General features: G+C 40.6%; 1 protein-coding gene across 1 annotated transcript in view; it reads right to left on the bottom strand.

Moving 5' to 3' along the window:
* Positions 1-22,637, bottom strand: part of slc8a2b (solute carrier family 8 member 2b) — a 162,625-nt gene that overhangs the window by 91,547 nt on the left and 48,441 nt on the right. Inside the window, exon 2 of the mRNA XM_056373471.1 lies at positions 18,499-18,536. The gene's annotated coding sequence lies outside the window, so the exon portion shown is untranslated. The remainder of the gene's footprint in view (positions 1-18,498; positions 18,537-22,637) is intronic.

Genomic DNA, 22,637 nt, shown 5'->3' with positions numbered 1-22,637 from the left:
GGGGGCGGGGTGTATTCAGCTTACTGAAGTTCACTTAACTCACTGTCACGTTGATGAAACCAGTTTGAGATGACTTTTATTTGTGACATGGAGCATTATCCTGCTGGAAATAGCCATTAGAAGATGGTGACCTGTGGCCGCTAAGGGAAGTACACGGTCAGCAATAATACTCAGATAGACTGCGGCATTCAAACCATGATTTACTGGTATTAAGGGTCAACATGTGCCAAGAAAACAGCCTGGACTGTTGACATAGGACAGGCTGGGTCTATAGATTCAAGCAGTTGATGCCAAACTCTGACTCTACCATCTGCTGCCTCAGCACAAATCCAGATCCATCAGACCAGGTCTTCAACCGTCCAGTGTTGGTGAGTCTGTGTCCACCGCAGCTTCAGGTTTCTGGTCTTGATGACAGGAAGTGGAACCTGACGTGGTCTTCTGCTGGTGTAGCTCATCCACCTCAAGGTTCAACATGTTGTTCGCTCTGAAGCGTTTCTGCTCACCACAGTTGTAAAGAGTGGTTATCTGAGTGACCGTAGCCTTTCTTTCATCTCCAACCAGTTCGTCCATTCTCCTCTGACCTCTCTCACCCACAAGGTGCTTCCTCCACAGAGCTGCTGCTCACTGGATGGTTTTTTTTGTTTTGAGTAAAAACCCTTGAGTGTGAAAATCCAGGAGATGAAATAAATTGCATGAATTACAAATAAATTGCCTGAATGAAAGCAGGTGTTCCTGATAAAGTGCTTGGTGAGTGTATCATCTGTGTGGGTATACACTGATCAGCAATGTATATGCATGTAGCTATGTGCGTGTTGTCTGTTGTTGCTGTGACCGTTTTGTAACTGTGTGTTACCATTAGTGTCAGTAAAAAAAAGATCTGATAAAAAATACTAATTACAGTGTTAAAACTAGTTTATGATTAAGGGAATTTGTGTAAAGCAGCTTGTTTTCAAGTTCATTGACAATTCCTGCTTTACAGAGGAAACATAAAACAGTGCCATTTACTAATTTACAGACAGGGATTATATTAAAATTAAGAACCAAAAAACAATGTTCAAGAAGAAGCGACCAGAAAAGGCTTTAAACAGTTACATCAGTGTGACTGTCAGCATCCAGATCAGTGTTGTAATACAAATGGTCTGGATTATAGAACGACACAAAGCTTCCTGAAATCTGATCCTTTAATCCATTCTCACTCCTCGACAAAATATCACATCTACTCCTCTGCTCAACAGAAATATGTTAAGTCTGCTCATTTATTCAAATGTAAACAGTGTCTTTGGGGTGGTATTTAGGAAATTGTGAGACTGATTGTAATGGAGTGGGACTATGTGTGTGTGTGTGTGTGTGTGTGTGTGTGTGTGTGTGCGTGTGTGTGTGTCTCACAGATGGCTTATTTGTAAAATGCATATGAATAGGGCAGGTTACTAAAATGTGCTTTTCCTGTCTGTATCAAATAGCTCTGAATAGTAATGAGGCTCCAGTATAATTCTCCTACTGGGATCAACTAATAAGAAACAGGACAGTGCAGTACAGAGTACAAACTAAGTTTAAGGTAATTACAAACACTTTCACTATTATGTAGTTTGTCGACCGGAGGGTAAACTGAAAAACAAAAAACTATGCTGCCATATACAACATGAACCATTCGTGTAAAATTTCTCATAACTGCTGTGTGAAGTCTTGAGTTATGGCAAAGTGTTTTGTGTGCTTTGACCTTTAACCAGATTCTAATCAGTTGGTCCTTGAGCCCCAGTGAACGTTAATGCCAAATTCCCTTAAGGTGATACTGGGATATCACATTCACAGGAATGGGACGGACGGACATTGGGAAGTACGCATGAAGGACAGACAACCCGAAAACAAAAATACAGAGGATTTGTTGTCATATAGGACTGTGAGGAGACCATGTGGGAAATCAGATTATTCCTTGCTTCATTCAGAGACTGCTGGAAGTCCAAGCAAGGAACCTTGAGCTGCCATGAACCCCAGTTTGGGAACGGCTGACATAGCAACAGTTTCTGAAGTGTAAAAGCCACTGATGTGCTGCAAACAGAAACATGTCCAGTCAGGTCAGAGGAGTCCAACATCTGATCTGTATATTCAAGCTATATATATAAATATATGTATATATTGTGTGCATGTGTTCAATCCTCCAAACTCAATATTTCACTTTATTTTCTTGAAACCAGGAACAAAAAACAGCTGAGCTACAGAGAAAATAATTCATGTAAATTACTATAATTAACATTATTGATCTCTATGACTAGTCTGTGTTACATTTATTGGTGGTATTTGTTACCATATCCCTGATGTCCGTTTTCACTCTGAATAGCCTGGACGTCAATAAATCACATTACAGTGCTGATTTACCATTTTGCATATTTCCAGTATCTCCACTTTGTCTGTTTGACTAAATGAAAAACTGTATTTAAGTGACATTAAAGCAACATCACTTCATATGAAATGACTTGACAGATGCTGAACCAAGCTCCGCCCTGCCCTGAGGTCAGCAGCATCAGTCATCATCTCGCTGCTATCACAGGCCTGAACATAAGTGCCATAACTGACATTTAAGAGAGAAATGAGATAACCAGCCGTGGCCCAAAGCTAAATAATAAATGACAATTGACATGAAGGTATACGTCACTTATTGGACATGCCCTGTATATAAAACATACAATATACAATATATGACAGCCTGCTGCAGGCTGGAGGCCACACACACATCATGTAGCAGACTCAGATATTGACAGAATGAATTATTTCTCTCTGCTTTTCACACCTTCGATGGCAAAAAAGGTGGATTATATGGTTTGTCAAGTTCAGCTGCAAGGGAAGCCCAGAGGAAAACTGAGCCGCTTATAAAAACAGTGAATGTGTTTTTTGTGTCTTCCTGTATGTCAGCTGCATCGTACAGCAAGCAGGGCGTCTATACTCATCATCCTTATCCTTCATCCTGAGGCCGAAAACAACTGATGAAATCCTTTCTGTCAGAAAAGTCATAATCTGTGTTTGATGTTCTGTTTGCCAGCAATGTGTATCATATATAATATTCACCAGTTTTTACCATTAACATGAAAAAGACAACGGTAACTGTATGTTCACCTAAACATTATGACCACTTGCAGAGGCGATTAACGATTATCTCGTAACGACGGGTATAGTTTCTGATAGGGGGAGAGATGGTGTGGGACGTGGCAGAGATGGGCGAATGAAAAGCTTTCAGTCCGCATCATTATGACCAGACGACTGGGTCGGAGGATCTGTGAGGAGGAATAAACCATGGACCAGGGACAGGGTGTCGGCGGATCTGCTGGAACAAGTCTGATCCATGGCGGCGCCACCTTGCAACTTACAGGACTTAAAGGATCTGCTGCCGACGTCACAGCACCTTCAGATATCTTTTACAGACCGTGAGGTCAGAGCTGTTTGGCTGAGCTGGACATCATGTTTTGACTCATCAGTGGACTATGACATTTCCAGCTGTATCAATCTTCCAATGTTTTTATTCCTCTGCCTGCACCTTGACTTTTAGCGTTTTTATTTTCATCTGTGCGATGAAGAAAAGTAAATATAAACTAGTGAAATAAAAGAACAGTTATGTTGCTGTGAATGTCCCTTTTCAAAATCAGGTAACCACTGTCAAATGAATGTGTTACCCCCCCCCCCCCCCGGTGAGTGGTAGAAAGACACAGCAGGCTTTCACACTCCACTACTCCTCAATGCACTCATTCAAGAAACACGATGATCATTAAACAAATTCTACTAAACCATCTTCTCTTAGCCTCACACACTCGCCACCAGCATAAATTCCTCTGTGTGCCATGAAAAACATGGATTATGATGACATGGCTGAAGGGAAACCATTTACTTGACATTCAGCTGTAATCTGTGGAAGTTGCTGGGAATGAGACACAAAATCAACCAACCGAACACGACGGCACGGTGGAGGGACTGGAAACGGCTCGATGGAGGGATGAAAACAATTTGTTCCAAGTAACATATTGGTCTGTAACAATAGCAGCTCGATCAGTGGACCATCCATTTCATATACACATACTGCATTAGATGAGATTAAAAAGCCATACAGCATGCTGTGGTGCAGGGGGATTGGAGGTATAATAAATAGCATGCCGCTGATGTCAAATCCCTCAGCTGCTGAGCTGCATCCTTCCCGCAGAGGATCCGAGCTCATATCTATCTAATATCTCTGTCAAAGACAAAATGAAACACGTCTTTTTGAATTCTGGAGTACGAGACACAAGCGCTGGAGCTTTCTGGATGACTACCAACGATAGAACACAACAGGCCCAAATAGATACTCCTGAGGTTGTCAGAGGCATTCTGGGAGTTGTACATCACTGATCAGGGAAGTGGGCGAGACAAGAAAGGGAAAGAAGTAAATCTGGGTGAGAACTTTAAAGTTAAAAATCCTCAGGAATCTCATCATTTCAGACTGTTTTTGATACTGTTTACAGTCAGCATTCTCCTGCTACAGCTATTCGAAGTATTCACACGCAATTATCTGTGTGCAAAATAGTTTTTATTGTTACTGGCAGAGCCATAATTCCTGTGCAGGAATCAAATTACCTGCAAACAATGTATGCATTTACTTTAACGTTATCAGCTGTAATTTGATCAAACAGAAACCTTTTCCTGTTTTTAACTGTTGTGTTACTGCTGATGCAAACCCAAGATTCCCTACTGCTGCTTCACATTAAAAGCGTTCAACTGGCAAACCACAGGGTGTCTTTTATTGTGAAGCAGCCCCAGGAAATGCAATATATTTGGCACTAAGGTTCATGCTAACTGCATTTCACCAATAAAGAGTGATCTAGAAAACAAGGTCACCAATGAGTTTTTCCTGTTATCTGCTGTTGTGTAGAAACCTTCTCTGGTCACAGCTGCTCGAGCCATGATGTCATTTATTGACTTTCTTCTTTATTAAAACAATGTGACGCAATGAAACCCCACAGCCCACAGTTTGTTTGGCCGCGGTGTAAAAAGATAAACCAACTGCTCTTCCTTTGTCGGATTTATGACGGAGTAGAAAAATCTATGGGGGTGAAGCCATTTGATGATCTCTGCTGTGTCTTCACAGGTTTAGAGTTACAGATTAGATTTCACCTCAGGAGCAGAGTTACTGTAGGGAGTGGCATGTGCTGCTGAAGGTTAACAGTAGCATTACAGTTCATGAAATAAACACGGTGACTGTGTGTCTTTATAACTGCATTAAGAGTCTAAGGTTTATCTTTAACTTAATGCAACCGGCAGAAGTCTTTATAAATCTTCTGATACTTTGCTATTACCAGCCAAGAAAAAGCTCCATCAGAACATATAATAGAAAAAAAACCCATTACGTATTTTTACACATCATTACATATCATCAACCTGTAACGTTCAGTGCATTTCAGAAGCCATATTTTGTGAAGTGCTATAATTTAGCTTCATCTGCGACCTGATGCGTTGTGCATCCACTTCAGTTAGTCCTTCCCTACATTTTCAACTCCCAGAGAAATCAGCACCCAGTGCATGTACGCAGAGAGGGTGATAGAAATGAAAACAGCAAGTGTGATAGTTTTTCAAGAGGAGGAAAATTAGATTTGTGTCCCTTCCATTTTTCTGTGATAAACGTATGACTACTGAGTGTTTAAGCAGAACGGTGATTGTAAAAATAAGCCCTTGATGTTTAATTTGTATTATGCAGAGAAGCTTGCAGACATCTATAGGCAAACACAGGAGGCTGTTGGAGATGCAGTGATGAGTCACAGCGGAGAGAAGGTGGGACAGTCATCAGTGTGGGGGAAGAAATCAACTCTGTAAACTTCCAACTTATCCAAAAACACACAGGGACTTGGATTAGATATCTACACTGGACCACTGTTATTCAAATTGTGTATATGTAATGACTCACAGCTTCACCTCTCCTCCCCATCTTCTTCTCTCATACTTAACATCTATATCGATATATCCATCCACCTGTCTATTAATACTCTCTTCTGCAGGTGTAATAATAATAAAACATCCAGGACACGTTTTGTAGTGTCATGTTCATCTCTCAGTCGAAACACCATCCTGCTCTTGTAAGCAATGAGCGTCATCTTTGGTATTTTCAGAGCATGACTTTAACCAGTTACTGTGATATGTAAGTTTGTAGTGGATATTTGATTAATGGTTGATTTACTAAGCCTATTACAAAATTGAGTAATATCATGTTCCAATATACTGGTGTGTCGTTGGAATGCGCTGCCTCTAATTCAGACCTGCTGCTTCAGACATTTAATGTGCCTGTCATTTAGATTTGAAACAAAATACAGTTTAAAATTTAGAGTAATTTCTTTGCTACCGAAGTTGAAATACTGGTTATAAACATACTGTATGTCAGAACTGAACCCACACACTCCTCTTTGTGCCAGAATGAAGCTACAGGGGAGGAATTCATTTAAACCTGAATAATACCATTAGCTGAGCCAAAATGTCAGTGATTGAATTACCAAAGTTCAATCCGGCAGACTGCTTGCCCAAACTTTTTACAACTTTTAATGTTGGAATAAATTTTTACTGCTGTAAATAGATACATGCTTCAACCATAAAGCAGCAGCTCAGTCCTGCCGTGAGCTGGGAAAATGTCAGGAAATATACAAATTAAAGTGAAGGGCAATTGTGCTGCTGTCAGACGCTGAATGCAGCACGGTAGTGAAGGCCACGTCAAGGTTCTGTGGACGAGATTTTAAACAATAATACAACGTTAAACAACTACTTACTATTTAAAGATATAATGGATTGATGGCGTCTTTGTTTTGGTGCCTGCTGTTAAACCACTGGTCCTCCCCATGTTTATGAAGACACAGTGACCAATCACACGTGAGCTGGCACGGCGCGGTGCGCAGCGTTCAGGTCAAAGCGGAATTCCAGGCCTCTGACAAAGAAAGAGATGAGACCAGAGCACAGGTGGACTGACGATGGGGCCTGCCGGCTTAAATCCTGGTTGGCCGTCATAACATCCATAAAGTTTTTAAAGTGTTAATTGGCTCTGTCAGTATCATCCGTGTGACGGCAGACTGAGGGAAGAACCCTACGAGCGGCTGATGGGTGTAGCTTGACTTGGAACTTGCTCTTCTTCTCTCTTTTCATTAGTGACCGGCTACAGTCAGTCAGGAATGGTCAGTCGATCACTAAGCTAACTTTGCTACTTGACTTACTGTCAATGTTTTGTTGGCTCTTCCTTTAATGCGCATCTTGTGCATTAAATCTCTTCTTGACACTGGTGGGTCCAATTTATCTAATCTATCCCTCCAAACCTAATAAAACTGTTAGGCACTTCCTTCCTTCTCATTTTCATTTGCCATTTTTGACAATCTCCTTTCTCTCCCTCCACACCTTGTGGTCCAGGTTACTGAGGAAGCACCCCAAAATACCCTGCCATCATTTTGACGCTGCAGTGCTGGATAAATATAGACAAACACTTCTTATCATATAAAATAAATCCTTAGTGCTCAACACATTTGACTTTTATTACACATCATTTACAATCAGTTTAGGAAGGTGGATCATCACATTCTAGAGATGTATTTCACACCACCGACACCAAAAGAAGAAGATTAAGTTTTGTTTACTCTCGGATTTTTAACGACCTGTCGGCGGTAATCATATTTTACTTTCTTTAACGCAGCCTCAATGTGAGGCGATAAATACTGAGACCAAACACAATCACTGTGATGTCTCACTTCAATACACTAAACAGATTAGCTGCCAGATGATGGGATGACAATGAGATTCAAATACCAACATTTGACTTTAACTTCGGTGCACTCACTGTGACTGCGCAGAGAAAACAAACCAAAGCCCGTTTTAAATAAGTTCTCCGTTGTAAAATGTTTGGACACGTAATAAATAATAAAACAGTCATCGACATGCTCCAGCTGTGCAGTTTAAACAGATGCTTTACTTTCGTTGTTATCTAATTTCCCTGCAGATTTTTACAAGGACACGGTTGAGGCGGACGAGTGGCGGCAGTGATCTGGGATCTATTTTTGTCTTCACAGCCAGAGAAAACTGATGTGTTCAAAGTCTTTTTTATTGCAGTGATTTAGTCAAAGATATTAGAGTATTGTTGAAAAGGAAGATTTCAGGGACTTTTGATTTAGTTTAGAATGTTTTAATTTGTAATAGTTATTTCTATTTTGCTTCGTGAGTGATTAGATTAGTCATTAGAGACTAAATAAATACATCAGACTATTTTTATTTAATTTAAGGTAGCACTGTTCACTCCCTGTGGAGAGGAACTTAAAGAATGTAAAGAACATTTTCTTCTTAATTGCCTCAGGATGTTCTTAACTTCTTGCTACTTTCACTCTCTGTTGTTACTCCTCTCCTCCTTCCTGTTTCTCCCAGTTGTCCTTCCTCAGCTTCCCTTTTTCTCTCTGCTCTTTAATTAACCCATCCATCCTGCTACGGTAGCTCAGCGGGCTCTGAGCTTTTGTGTTTTCTTGGCATGGAACTGCAGCGTTTGCCTGTTGACAGATGAGCACATCAGTCTACTGGAAACCAGGATTAGGAGGGAAAGTAAAACCTGCAGAATGACTCTGACCATCAACATCTAATCCTGGATGCGGTTGTTAAAATGCTTCATACTTCAACTGAATGCTTTAAATGTTGTCAACGTCATCTCTCTTCCATCAGCCGCCATCACTGTGTATAAAACTAATATTATTAAAAATGATTTATATAAAAATAAAAGTCTTCTCTTCTCACCTCTCTGCATTTGCTCTGCTGGGATCTCTGCTCAGGTCACATCATACACAAACACACACGATAGCTTTGTGATGAGAGACCAAACAGCGAAGAACAGTGAAGCTTTACTACAATCAACAGTGTGTATCACCTGATGAGGTGACATATCCTTTAACATAGTTTTCCTGACATTGCTTAGAAACATATTCCCCTGCCTCCACCACCGCCTGCTGGAACGATGAGCTGTAAACTCTCTGTTTGTTTCAGCAGCTTGATTTGTCCACAGTTAAGCAACAGCTGACATGGATTTGAATGACTCTTTGTACACAGGCTCCCTTGGAGTTTTATCAGTTTCTAGAAAACACTAGACAAATACTTGAGAGTAAATTATTCAACAAGTCCAACTTCAGTGATTTAAAAAAAAACAAAAAAAAAAAAACATTATCCAATCAATTTGTCATCTAGTTAAGAGAAAAAGATAAAAAGACACTGAAATGGAGGAAGATAAGAAATAAAGTGCAAAGTCTCATAAAGGCTGCAAAGGAAAAAAAAAAATGAAATTCAGCATCTGAAGAAAGAAAGTCCAAAGAAGCGCTGGGACTTCATCAATAAGTCTGGGAGGGATAAAAAAAGATCTGAAGGAAAACACAGTTTGATGGTGTGGAAGAAAACCTGGACTAGTAACATCTTGTCTCCCCGATCACGCTTCCCATTACCGCTGCCCACTGAAGAGCCTGGCCTGTGCAGCGTGCCTTTACAGGGCTGCACACATGAAAGATCTGACCCCTGTCCTCGCTTACACTCTGAACATTTCCTATCTGTGCAGCAAACCGAGGATCTGCTTCCTCAGAAAAACCCCACCACAACCTGCTCCTCTGTATTAATGTAAATCCTGCTTATATTCAGTTGCTGACTGTGAGAATGAAGGTTGATAAACTTGACCTTCATTCTCTTGATTCTTTTTAGCGTGTGTAAAGCTTAATGACACCGTGTACATTGTACTGAGAAGAACCAGCTACGTTCGAAAGAAAAAACAGTGAAGAAGTGCTCATGAAGGTCAGATCTTCGCTGATTCACTGAACTGAATGAACCTCTGAGTTCGTTCAATGTTAATGCGAGTGAAGGACAGTCAGCTGGATTATTTGGTTTTGTAGGTAGAAATCATCACAGACATTAAAATGAGCTCCTTCTGTGTACAGGGATTCTGACTATTGATCATTTCCAGCCCATTTTTTGTTTTACAGCCTTAAATGATTGATGCTGCCTGCTTACAAAATAATTCACATTTTTACTAGATCACTGTTTGTACTGAAAAATAATATAACAGCCTCATAATCAGCCTGTGCAGACTGGTGACAGGAATAAGCTCCTCTGTTCTCCATCAGCGCAGCCTTCATTTGGAAATGAAAGCAGGCATGACGGGATAGAATAATGATAATAATGATAGAAATAATAAAAATAATTTGTGAGGCATGAAGCTTCAAAATGAAGTGCTAAAATCCATCTCTGCATCAGGAGAAGTGTGTGATAACTCACACTTTTCAGTTGCTGTACCCAGAATGTGTGTGTGATGGATGCTTTTATTCACGGTGCTTTTTGATATAACAACTCATTTCTTTTTAGTATGTGTGTGTGTGTGTGTGTGTGTGTGTGTGTGTGTGTGTGTGTGTGTCTGACCTCGTTAAAGCTTGTTGTTCTCAATGTTTTCTGATAGTTTGGGTTTCACCTAAAAAGCAGATAATACCAGATGTATAAAACAACTCCGACATGTTACCCAGCATTCATGGCTCAACACTGAGCGAGCAATGATGAGAACATCGAGCTCTATCTAAGTGTTACTACTTTGTAAGTCAAGAGCTTTAAAGCAACAAATAAACTCAATGATCGATCTCAAACCGATGCTGATCTGATGGAAAGGATCGGATTAGGTGGAAAACTGGACATCAGAGACCCTGCGTGTGTTTTCTGATACCACCAGAGAATGGTGAAAACACACGGACATTTTTAAATTGTAAATGACCGCACTTATATAAACACTTTTCTATTCTTATAAACCACTGCCACATCAAGCCACATTCACTCGTTCATACAACACTTTTCTATAATAAAACTCTTACAAAAGCTCAGCTCTCAGATCCATATTTCTTCCAAACTGCTCTTATGCTTCATTCATCACGTCCACATATGAAAACAGATCTGGACAGAAATGTATTCGCCGCAGTTCTGACGTGTGTCTGATGCTCATCGGAAAACAACTGATTTCTCATCCTTTCACTTAACTCACATCATTACAGCTAAACTTTAAAGTAGCATCAAATCCCAAAAGAACCACTGATCAGTTTTCAATTGTTTCATTCCTCCAGCTGCAGAATAACAGCTGGCACATCAGAGTTTAGTGACAAAATGGAAATGAGCTCATGTGTGACTGCACAGTATGTTTCATCAAACACATTGAGTAGGTTCTTTAATCTGTCACTATAACTGAGCACCAAAATAACCTGAAGTGCTACAGAACGGTCTGGTTTGTTGGAAACATCTGCACTGATGTGCTTATGCTAAAGGTTAAAGATGGTTGTCGAGGAAAAATACAAAAAAAAAAAACACAAATAAAAATGTAATTTACAGACATTGTGAACCAATGACCTGCATTAACTGGTCATAAGATATGATGTGATCTGCATCTATTATTATTTCTGACAGATTGTGTTTGTTCATTAATGTAACTCATGAAGAACGACCGAGTGAAAGAAATGATGAAGATCAGATCATGTTGATGTGATTGACATGATAGTGAGGAAAAAGAGAGAAATTACACCTGGATACTCTGTGTGTTTATTGTTAGAGCATGCAGAGGGAACCAGAGTGAGACGTCTCTCTCTCTCTCTCTCTCTCTCCCTAAACCATTCTCTGCAAACTTCACTTAGTGTGTATTTGTTTGTGTGTGTGTGAGAGAGAGAGAGCCATCCATCTCCCACCCCAGTCGCCTTCTATAATTACAATGGGCCTGCCTTCCTTCCATGCCAACTAATACTCCCCTCATTACAATGTGTTATAGTGTATGTGTGTGTGTGTGTGTGTGTGTGTGTGTGTGTGTGTGTGTGTGTGTGTGTGTGTATGTGTGTATGTGTGTGTGCGTGTACCAAAAACACCCACACCTTGCTAATCACACTCTACATCAGCTGTCACCTTTTTCCGAGCTGAAACAAGAAGCCTGAGGCATTCTCAAACACACACACACACACACACACACACACACACACACACTTTTCCTTCTATCTCCAAGGCATTACCAAAGCCCTAACCTAAACCTCTCTCACTCTAACACACACACACACTGTTTCTGTAGAGGCTGTGTTTTGAGATGATTGCTTTACATGTTTAATGCAGGGCCTGGCATGAAGTGTGTGTGTGTGTGTGTGTGTGTGTGTGTGTGTGTGTGTGTGTTGAGATCACTGAAGTCTGCCTTCATTTAGAGATTAACAAGATAACCTGATACATTAGATAAGGATTATCTGACAGAGTCACACAAGCACAAACACAGAGAGATCCTCAGTACCAGCACAGTGACACACACCACTGTGGTGCTGCAAATACACTATATGATAATGTAACTCAACTTTAAATGATGTATAACCTTTGACTAATTCAGTGAACACAGGGCTACGATTTACATTGCTACTTCCATTGTTGAATAAACTGCCTGTTTGTACTTAACCACTGTGTTTATATAATATTGAAAAATGGCAACCACCACTGCAGCCTTGTTTTATTTGACCGACAGACAATTTACTATCACATTTGTCATCCAATTCATCAGTTTTGAAAATGCTAATTTGTTTTCTGCCAATCAAGTTATAGATTAATCTGCTGATTGTTGCACCTCTTAATTTAGACTGTATGTTCTGCAAGCGAGTGTCAGTGAGACCCATTAAACCAATTCCAACCCTCCTGTATATGAATGAACACAAAGCTGAAAATACGTTTAGAGGAACTAAAACATCTGGAAACACAGCGGAAAAAATCTACTAAAACTGAGTGTGGCCACGTTTCAGGGAAAAGTGAGAAGGGTCTTTTTTTCTTCTTTTTTTTTTTTTTTACATATTTCTTGATTTGTCATGTATTTTGTTGATAAAACGTTTGAACGTCTCTGCTCATATTCCAGAGAACAGTTAATGTACTGCATTGGTAAAATGTAAACACACAGTAAGGATTATTTTGCTAGTGTTCAACAACTACAGCTCCCGTGAAGTGTTACAGAGCTTCTGTGACTAAGGCTCAAGGGGGATGTTGCTGTTGGCTAAGATCCCATGAGTCTTTGCCATTGGCACGCTCTCAAGGCCTCATGGGAGCTGTTTATGCTCCAGTGTTACTATCCAGTACAGTGGTAGATACCCGGTGAGAGTAGAATATGGACAGAAGCATTTCAACTTTTCAGAGGGACCTGTTGAAAAAATTCAAGCTATACCTCATTTTAATTAATTTCATTTATCTTCATAACTATTGATTCATTACCACCTGCATCATTATTACTGTGTAGCTGGTGTGTGTCACAGACAGGGCACAATGATGAAGGGATGGACGGAGGATGAAGAAAAAAGAGCTTTTGGGTGTGGGCTGACAAATCTGCACTGCAGAGAGGAATCTGTATTTTGGAGAAAGGGAGTAAAAGAAAAAAGCCGCAGGGGAGAGGCAGAGAGAGAAAGAGGAGAGTAAAGAATAAAGGGAAGGAGAGAAGGCGAAGAAAAGATGTGAAATTGTGGGGGAGAGGAGAGAAAGACAGGTAAGAGATCATCAATCATAAGAACATGGGAACAGGGATGAGAAAGAAAGAGAGTCGGAAGAAAGAAGTGAGAAAGAGGAGGAGAGTTGGACGGACTGAGTGTGAAATGAAATAGAGAAAGGAGACAAAAAGCGAGAGGGAGGGTCAGAAAAAGAGATGGATGGCAGGGAGAGGGGAAGAAGCCAGCAGAGGAGGAGAGAGGGAAGCTTAACAATGATCCGACTAGAAGGGAGAGAAATACAGCGGAGTGAGAGGAGGCAATTTATAAGGGAGTGGAAGAAGGGAACTAAAAGAAGGGAAGGGGAACATACAAAGTAAAGTGATGGAGAGACTCCTTTTTTTCATCCGTATCCTGCTTTAAATTCATCCACATATACAGACTCACAGCAATGACCCAGCTGTGGTGTCTGCAGCTGTCCGTGGACTTGTTTGCAAGCGAGTATGACTGAGGCCTTATGCTGTCATCTTTCTTAGCTCTTCAGTCTCCTCCTCGACTCCTCTCTCCAACTCCTCTCAGCATTTGCAGGAACAGAATCCCATTCTACTGTGTAAATTTCTATCCTTTCTATCATTTGATTATATGCATAATCTAAGCCCCGCAGTGCAGAGTTCAAGTTCAGCAAAATCCATGTCTGTCAAAAAGCAAGTGTTCAATCCATTGTCTGAATCATCGTGCTCAGTAAGCTCCGATGTGACAAAGAAGCTATATTGCTTGTTCTTAGTAAATACCAGATAATCAGTTTCTATCTGCTGCTGATACTCTTCAATCAACTGGCCACAAGATGACAAGAGCGGCACTGTGCAAAGATTCTAGCAAGGGTTTTGTTGGAGACAAAAATGTTCATTACCGCAACCTCGAGTCCTGCAGTCTGCAGCTCACTGAAAATTTGGCCTCAGTCTGAGAGACCTGTTTGTCAAAGGATCTGTGGCCAGGAAGTCAATTCTCCTATTACCACGACGGAAAACAGAGACAGAAGAGGAAAAGGAAGACCAGCAGCAAATGTATAGAAAGAGAACCTTACAAAGTGTGTGTGTGTGTGTGTGTGTGGTTTTGGAGAGGGTATGAGGCTAAATAGTGATGACGTTCCATCTGTGCACTGTCCTGACCTTATTAGGATGTGTTAACTGTTCAGTTGGAAAGGATTCTGTGTTTGTGTATGTGTGTGTGTGTGTGTGTGTGTGTGTGTGTGTGTGAGTGTGGAAGTGAGACAGAGTGCGAGAGGAGAGGAAAGAATGGAGGGAAAGCGGTAGTATAATGTGTCTTCTTAAACAAACACACAGACACATCCGGACACACACACACACACACACACAGATTTGAGTCAAGTTCTCTTCAAGTCATTGCCAATTATATCCTTGTTATGGATCACTGTGTCACCTCTCACACACACACACACAAACACACACCTTCAACTCATCAACTCAACTCTCATAAAGTCAATTAGTACTCCCCCACACCCTCCTCCCTCCAGCCGTCCGCCCACCAGTTTATCCAGGCAGAGGACACTCAAGATGACACACAGCAGACACCGCGCACAGAAAGGTATAGACACAAGACGCTTCCTGTCACACACTGCGTGGCTCCGCTCAGCGTGGCACCTACTACACAAACACTGACGCTGGCTGTCGGCCTGATATGCCAGCTTGAAATAAGACGGGAAGGTGGTGAAGCGGCGAGAGTCGATAAACATGTTCAAATATTCCTCAACGAAAACGATGAAGGAGGCACAGCTCGGTTTACAGCCGAGTGAGGCACTGGATCAAAATGTCAACTTTGAACTTTGAAAGTCAAACTTTAATCATACTCAAAATCTGCTGTATATTCAGTAACAGTTCTTGAAGACTTTCATACATTCACCCTGATTTGGTTGTAATATTTTATAACAGTTTCACTGGATTGTTTGGGGTTTGTATTGTGATACACTATTATTCCATTTTAGTTATAATATTCATTTTGACTTTCTGTGTATAATGTTATGTTTATCTATTTTGTCTGGTGTATTTGTGTTGGATGCAAATCAGCGGTTGAGCCCACTCCTGCAACATGTCTTATCTCCCATAAATAAACAATCAAACAAACACAGAAGGGTAAAAACACAACATCCACAATAATGTTTTTCTGATCCACGTGTGAACTGGATGGATTGAGGAATGAGTTTTCTGAACAATATGATTTCATATTTTTAATATAATAATATTTCTTTGAGTATCTATTTGCATTTAACTTCTCACCCCTGCTACCTACTGTCTTCTTATCTAAATAAAGGAAAACACGCCCATTGTAAGGCTGTAGTCTACAAACAAATAAACCTGATTTCACGTATCAAAAATTCAACCTGTGTGTTGGGTGTGTATTTAACATGAATTTGCCCTAAAAATGGTAGAAGATGTTGTCGTACTGGACATGAAGGAGAATTTTGCAAAGACAGAAATCCAGTAGCAAGAGGTGTGATGAACATCTCAGACATCCAAGTCAGACTTATTGATTTTGTGTCTTTTTCACACATAGAAACGATGTTAGATCTTTCTAATGGAGAAATATCGATTATGCTTCAATCATTTTCATCCAGTAACCGAAAGCTAGTGGTGTGCATCAGTGTGTGTCGTTCATTGAAAGTAATGGATTGGGCTGTTGGACAAAAACATTCAGGTTGAGTGGCAGCAATGAAAAAGTGATATTGTATTGTCCCTGGAGATAATGTGGTTGTGGGTTGAAATTTCCCCGGGCTCACTGATTTGTATTCTACAAACAGAAGGACTGGAAGCAAAGGGGAAATATGAAAGCCTCTGGCAAACAATGCTTGAATGATTAAAGGTGTGTGTGTGTGTGTGTGTGTGTGTGTGTGTGTGTGTGTGTGTGTGAAGAAAGGCTGGGCAGGTAGTGAAACAGAATCACTGTGCATGGATGCTGTGTGTGCGTCTGAATCCATTCAGCTGTTGTCACTGTTTGCACGTTCACAAATCTGTATGAAAATCAATCAAAAGATCGCAGTGGTTTCACATTGGCCTGTCAATAGAGATAGATTCTTCCCTTTGTACCACAGACAAAACACCCGCTTTGTGTTGCCACTTCCTATTACATCCCTTAACCACTGAAGACAAAAAGACAATAAAAACAGGAGAGGTGTCAAGGGGAACCCAGTGGTCCGGGATGCACAATCCACTACATCATTACAGCGTCTCTGATCCAGGTCTGGCTGCAAACCCCACAGAGGCTTGAGAAGAACTACAGAGCTTCACTTGTTAAAATCACACAGCTGACAAGTTAGGTGGGCAGCAGCAATAAAAAACCGTGATGAATCGTAGCTCAGTTAATCACATTATCTTGTGACGTTTTTTGTATATCTGCATAACAGTGTCTGATAAAAACATGAACTGATTCAATTTATGTTTCCAACTTAGAGCTGACATACACACACACATACACACGCACACAGTGCAGACATCTCATCTGAATGAGATACACTCTTGGAAATGTTGCTCAGAGGTAATAAAGTGTACTAACATGTGATATAATGGGAGTAATAAGGTGTAAATAAAGAGGAGAAGGTAATTCAGCCTGACGACGCAGTGACTTAGTGAAAATCACTTTGTGCAACACTAGACAGAGAGAGAAGAAGAAATCACTTGACCGTGAATCATTGTGATTATTATTCTAAAAACTCGGTCCTCTCATCCTGTTGGACAGCTGCCCCATGTTATTGCAGGTCAGTCGTCCAATCAGAAATACGACTCAGGTACATGGACAGAGAGACAATGGAGAGACGGATGATGAAGAAGCAGTACAGATGAAGAACTTTTAGTTCCAGGTGCTTTTCTTCAGGAACTAAAAGGTTCCTGTGGCCCATAGTTGTCTGTGTTTCCACCCCGGCCTAAAGTCCTGGGAAGATTATGCTAAATTACAACTTGGCATTACATTATTCACAGCGCTTTGAGGACATAACATGAACGAAAATACGGGACGAATTGGCAACCTGAGCCACTCCAGTTGTTGCGGTTCTTTATTATTTTTTTGAAGTCCTGCGTCAGTTTTTTTTACCTTCTCCTGGACCTGTTTCACGGTGTGGAAAATGTGTTTGCTCGCTCATTGTGAACTTTTAAACATAGCGGGTAAAATAAAATACAGCGAGTACTCGACCAGTCAGAGATGTTCAGCACTGCAGACCACACCCCCCAAAGTTCCTGAACCTTTGGAAAGGACTACCCCCCCGACCAGGGACTTTTTTGGGGGTCGATCAATTACCCCAGAACTAAATTTAGACCCTGGTTCCTGCGGTGGAAACGCACAGTTCCTCAAAAGGTTCCTGGTTCCTGGGGAAAGTTCACCCAGCTTAAGGGACTGATTTAGGGAAGATGAATGCAAATACATTGAGAGGCTGTTAAGTCAAAGATTTTGAAATGAAAGAAAACAGATGGATGATGTAAGGAAAAAGAGCAAAACAGGAGAAGCAGAGATAGATATTGAAGATATTGTGAGAAAGAAAAAACAAACAAGGGAACAAAGATAGAAAACAACCAGTTTGAAACAAATGCTATAAACATGGAGGTAATGGCCTCTTTGTCACTGGCAACGAGTCCCTGTCCTCTAGTTACATGATGCTACATTACATGAAGCCCTGAGGGATGATACACACACACACACACACACACACACACACACACACACATCTGCTCACTGAGTACTCTGACACAGTGAACATCAAAAACACACATACATGTATTAGATGCATTCACAAAAGTCTTTGGTTTCCTGGCAATGGACAACCGCAGTGAGATGTTTAGTATTCAGAGAGAAGTGAAGGAAACCAGAGGACAGAGTGAGCTGGCTTCAGTAACACAGCAGCGTCTTCGTGACTCCTTCACTGAGAGCCTTGTTGGGTTTGTGTGTGTGTGTGTGTGTGTGTGTGTGTGTGTCTGTAACCATGAAACATTTGTTCATGCATAAATATTCCTACACAAATGCACAAAGGCAGTGTACTTACCAAAACCAAAGTCATGGGGTGGTGGGGGTTCAGCTGCCCTGAAACAATAGAAATGTGATCAGTTAACACCCTGAACACAGAGAACTGATAGTTGACACATTTAGCAAACAAAAAATAAGTTAATCATTTATTTTTCATTTTATCCATTAAAATATAAACTTTAACAAATCTACAATGCAACTAAACTAAAGTGCAATGTCACGTCTCAAATTGAGTACTTTGTGACATTTTCAGTACAACACACACATGCACACACACACACATTTACACACTGCAACTCTGTATGCACACATACTACACACATGTACAATGTTTGCTGAGAGATCAATCTGCCACAGTGCAGAGTCTTTTCAATACCAAACCAATGTCTCTTCAGCCTTAATGTCCTGAGACACTCAGCCCAAACCAAACTGCCTCAGATCAATAAAGAACCTGTTTGTTTTTACAGTTTGGATCAAATGAGCCAGGATTAGGAGAATCAGTGGTCGATGTTTCTGTTGAACACAGAGAAATCCGGAGGTTTGTCTTGAGTATTCAGTGTGTGTGTGTGTGTGTGTGTGTGTGTGTGTGTGTGTGTGTGTGTCTCAGTGCCGATCACAACAGGTTACACAGTTAAAGTTCAGTGGCTGTTCTTTCAAATCCTTTAAAACTTCAGAGCTCAATTTATTCTAGCAGTCATTGTTGTGTGTTCCTCACTCTGCCAAAATGCCTCTGTGAATAAAACACTACAGGAGAAGAATAAATTAAAGACAGAGAATCTAGCCGGAGAAAGCTTGGGAATTTGAACCTCTCTACGGGCTGAGGGGGCTGATGAGGTGACAGCTCGTTAAGCCACCTAATTTACCGACCTATCTGCCCGACTGTCTCTCCGTCTGATTCACTGACTGTCTGTTTGCCTGTCCGACTTTCCTCTTATTGAGACGTGCCTGAGATAGTGATGAAGACTCCTCTCTTGAGAGAACAAGACCGCATAGATTGGATAATTGATTGGTGCGTACAAAGGAAAGAAAAAAGGAAGTGCATGTACGAGTGAGAGAGAGAGACAAAGGACAACATAGGACAATGACAGAGAAAGAGGGAGGAGATGAGAAAGTGTAGAAAATATAATGAGAGAGGAGTATGTTCCTATACAATGTATTTCAAGCTCTAAAAGATGCATTCAAGTCTATACTCCCCTGTCAGGTCACAGATTTCAACAGAGGGCAGCTGCAGCCTTCAGCTTTGAACATTTTATTAGAGGCTTGGCAGATGGCATGACATGAGCAATAGAAACATTAGATGTCCAGATGTCCAGGTCAGGTCTGAGTTCTTTAATACTGGGTATCTGCTGATTCTGATACTTTTATTTACTTAAATGTTGATTAAATATGTATATGACACACTGAAATAACAGCTGTAGCCTACTTAAGCCAGCACATCTCATTTTTTACAAGCTTCTTGATCCAAGTATTGAAAATCTTGGTTCAGAAGGATTAAAGGTCCCATACAGTATAAAGGTAGATGTCCATGTGTTGTTTGATTATAAAGCAGGTCTAGGTTTTATATTAATACTGTGAAAGTATCAGAGCGCTCAGTCCACAGAAATGCACACAGCCTGTATTCAGAGACTGAGCCTTAAAACCAGCCGTCAGGACTTCTGGAACTTTGTGATGTCACAACAAAGCAGTCACCGCCTACAGTCAAGGCCCAACCTTACAGGATTTGGTTTCTCTGAGTGTTTAACTGTGTTGCCATATTTTTTATTTGATTACTCAGTAAACATTCAGCCAATCAGAAGAGAGGCCCAGAGCCTCCTCTCTTCTGATTGGCTAACCAACCTGTTGTTACTAGAGCTCCAGAGAGAAGGGTGACAGAGTAGATGTAAAACTACAGTGAGATGATTTTTGGTTCTTAAAACCACAAATATATATTCTTCAACACTTCAAATAAAACCTTAGGGACCTTTAAGTTTATTAGCTTAGATTATTGACAGGATAATAATCAAAGTTTAACTAGGAGAATGTGACTCCTGAAATTGATATGAGAAGATCTGCTAGAGAGAATATGTGGATTTCTCACTCTCTCACTCTGTTGGAATTGTCTGAACTATAGAAACACTCTGATTGTACAGTGGAGAGCGGAGCTTCTTCCCTCAAAATTGCTCTTTGGACTAGTTGAGCACAGACTCCAGCTTGCTGAGCGCACTTAGCCAGACACCAGACAAATTAAATTTTGGCCAGCCATCAATTTACCCAGGGAATTAACAATAATTAGCAACAGCTGATATGATCTGCTGCCCACAATGTCTGACATTTCAACCGGTGAAAGCAACAGTCAGAGAGGAAAAGCTGCTAAATTAATGTTTGTGATCTTTGCTAATGATAAACTGTGCTGTAGTTTAGTGAATCTGAGCTCCTAAGCTCTCCAAAATCATTTTTGTGCCCAAATAATTTTTCAAACACACTCTAACTTGCTCTCACATATGGAGTGAAATGCAGCAATCAGGCAGCAATGCTAACAGGCTGAGGTGGAAAAAAACACAGTAGAGTTCGGTAGAGAAAGGTTTTGATCTGCTTAATTCTAACCGATACAGTTTGAAGGCGGGGCCCACTGTCTCCTGGATTCCACTGGCTCCAAAGAATACTGACATCAATCATTGGTTGAGAGGGGCACCAAAGGACAAAAGCAACAAAAATGGGATATAAATGTTACAGCTGACAATATTTCAGGCCCTTTAGGCATCATTCACACAGGATTATGACTAATTTAGCAATTGTAAGTGTACAAGCTCTTCACAACATTTCAAATATTCCTTAGATGGTTTTGCATCCTCGTTACCACCAAATGCAACGGGAGCAATAATTAACACAACACCAACAGGAAGTGTTTTCAGTTAAATGGCCGATACGTCCTCCAACCTAAACAACCATAGAGGTCGTTTGTCCTTACCCTCGGATATAAGGTAAGGGAGGGTATCACATACACCGGACCTTCATCGTCATGGTTACAATAATAAATGCTCAGACTGGGTCAAGGTTGTGGAATGGTCATGCACAGGAAACAAGTTTTGTTTGTCGACCCATTCATTCACCCCAACCTCCTTTTAACACGGACTTCGTGGCTCGTTCTACCTGGTCACTTCCTGTTCTGCTCCCGTCACGATCACTACAGCCACTAGAGGTCACCTAACCTCAAAACACAACTACGGGTCATTATAAGCTGCTAGAACAGTCGACCTGTGCTTTTTACATCAGGACAGTCTCCACAATCTGGCTGCTTGATGTGTTTGTGCACCAGACTCATCATGTTCATCTGGCCAGAGTCATGCTATTGGCTAACTGCTATCATGTGTTACAGCTTGTTTTCTTGGATTGTATTAATTAGCTTTCACTCATTGTTACCGCGGCTTCATGCAACCTTCTGCTAAGCAAGAAAAAAAAATTATTAAGAAGTTTAGATTCTGCACACTCCCACGACATGTTGGTGGTGATATTAGAGACCTAATTAATTATGACATCACCAACTGGAAGCAACACATTTACATTTATTCTTGTAACAATAAGGGTATGATTATGAAGCAAAGAAAGGTAAAAAAAAAAAAGAAAAAAAAGCAACATTTATTTTCTGAACTCTGTTTCACAGAGTAAGATAAATCTTTTGGACTTTGAAGGAAAAACTGACTGTAAAGTTTGAGTTTTACTGTGTTTTAACCTTGTAAAGGGCCTTGCAACATGAGCAATATAAAAGAATAAGAATAAAATCAGCTATTAATTCAAAATGATGTATGTAAGCGATAACACATCCAGGTGTCCTGACTCTTATTTCCTCTCCTGAGCTAAAAATAGAGGATGTGCTTCATCATCAATACTTTAAGGTTTGTGGTCAGTTTAACCCATGTTTAGGTTAGTTTCCCTATGAGAATGAACTATTGACACATCAAAAAGCAAAACTTCTTTACGGTACTAATCAACATATATATATATATATATATATATATATATATAATCAACACCTGTCAGCCGATCAGAGACTGGTCATGATATGAGCAGATTTGGAATATGAGACTATGGCAAGAGAGAGAGGACAACAGGCAAGAAAGACAAACAGAGAAACAGAAGAGAGTCTGCAATACATCATCACAGTGACATCAGAGCCACGGG

The sequence above is a fragment of the Seriola aureovittata genome, chromosome 4, assembly GCF_021018895.1.
Source record: "Seriola aureovittata isolate HTS-2021-v1 ecotype China chromosome 4, ASM2101889v1, whole genome shotgun sequence".
In the NCBI taxonomy this organism is placed as follows: Eukaryota; Metazoa; Chordata; class Actinopteri; order Carangiformes; family Carangidae; genus Seriola; species Seriola aureovittata.
This window is presented reverse-complemented; position numbering and strand designations above follow the sequence as displayed.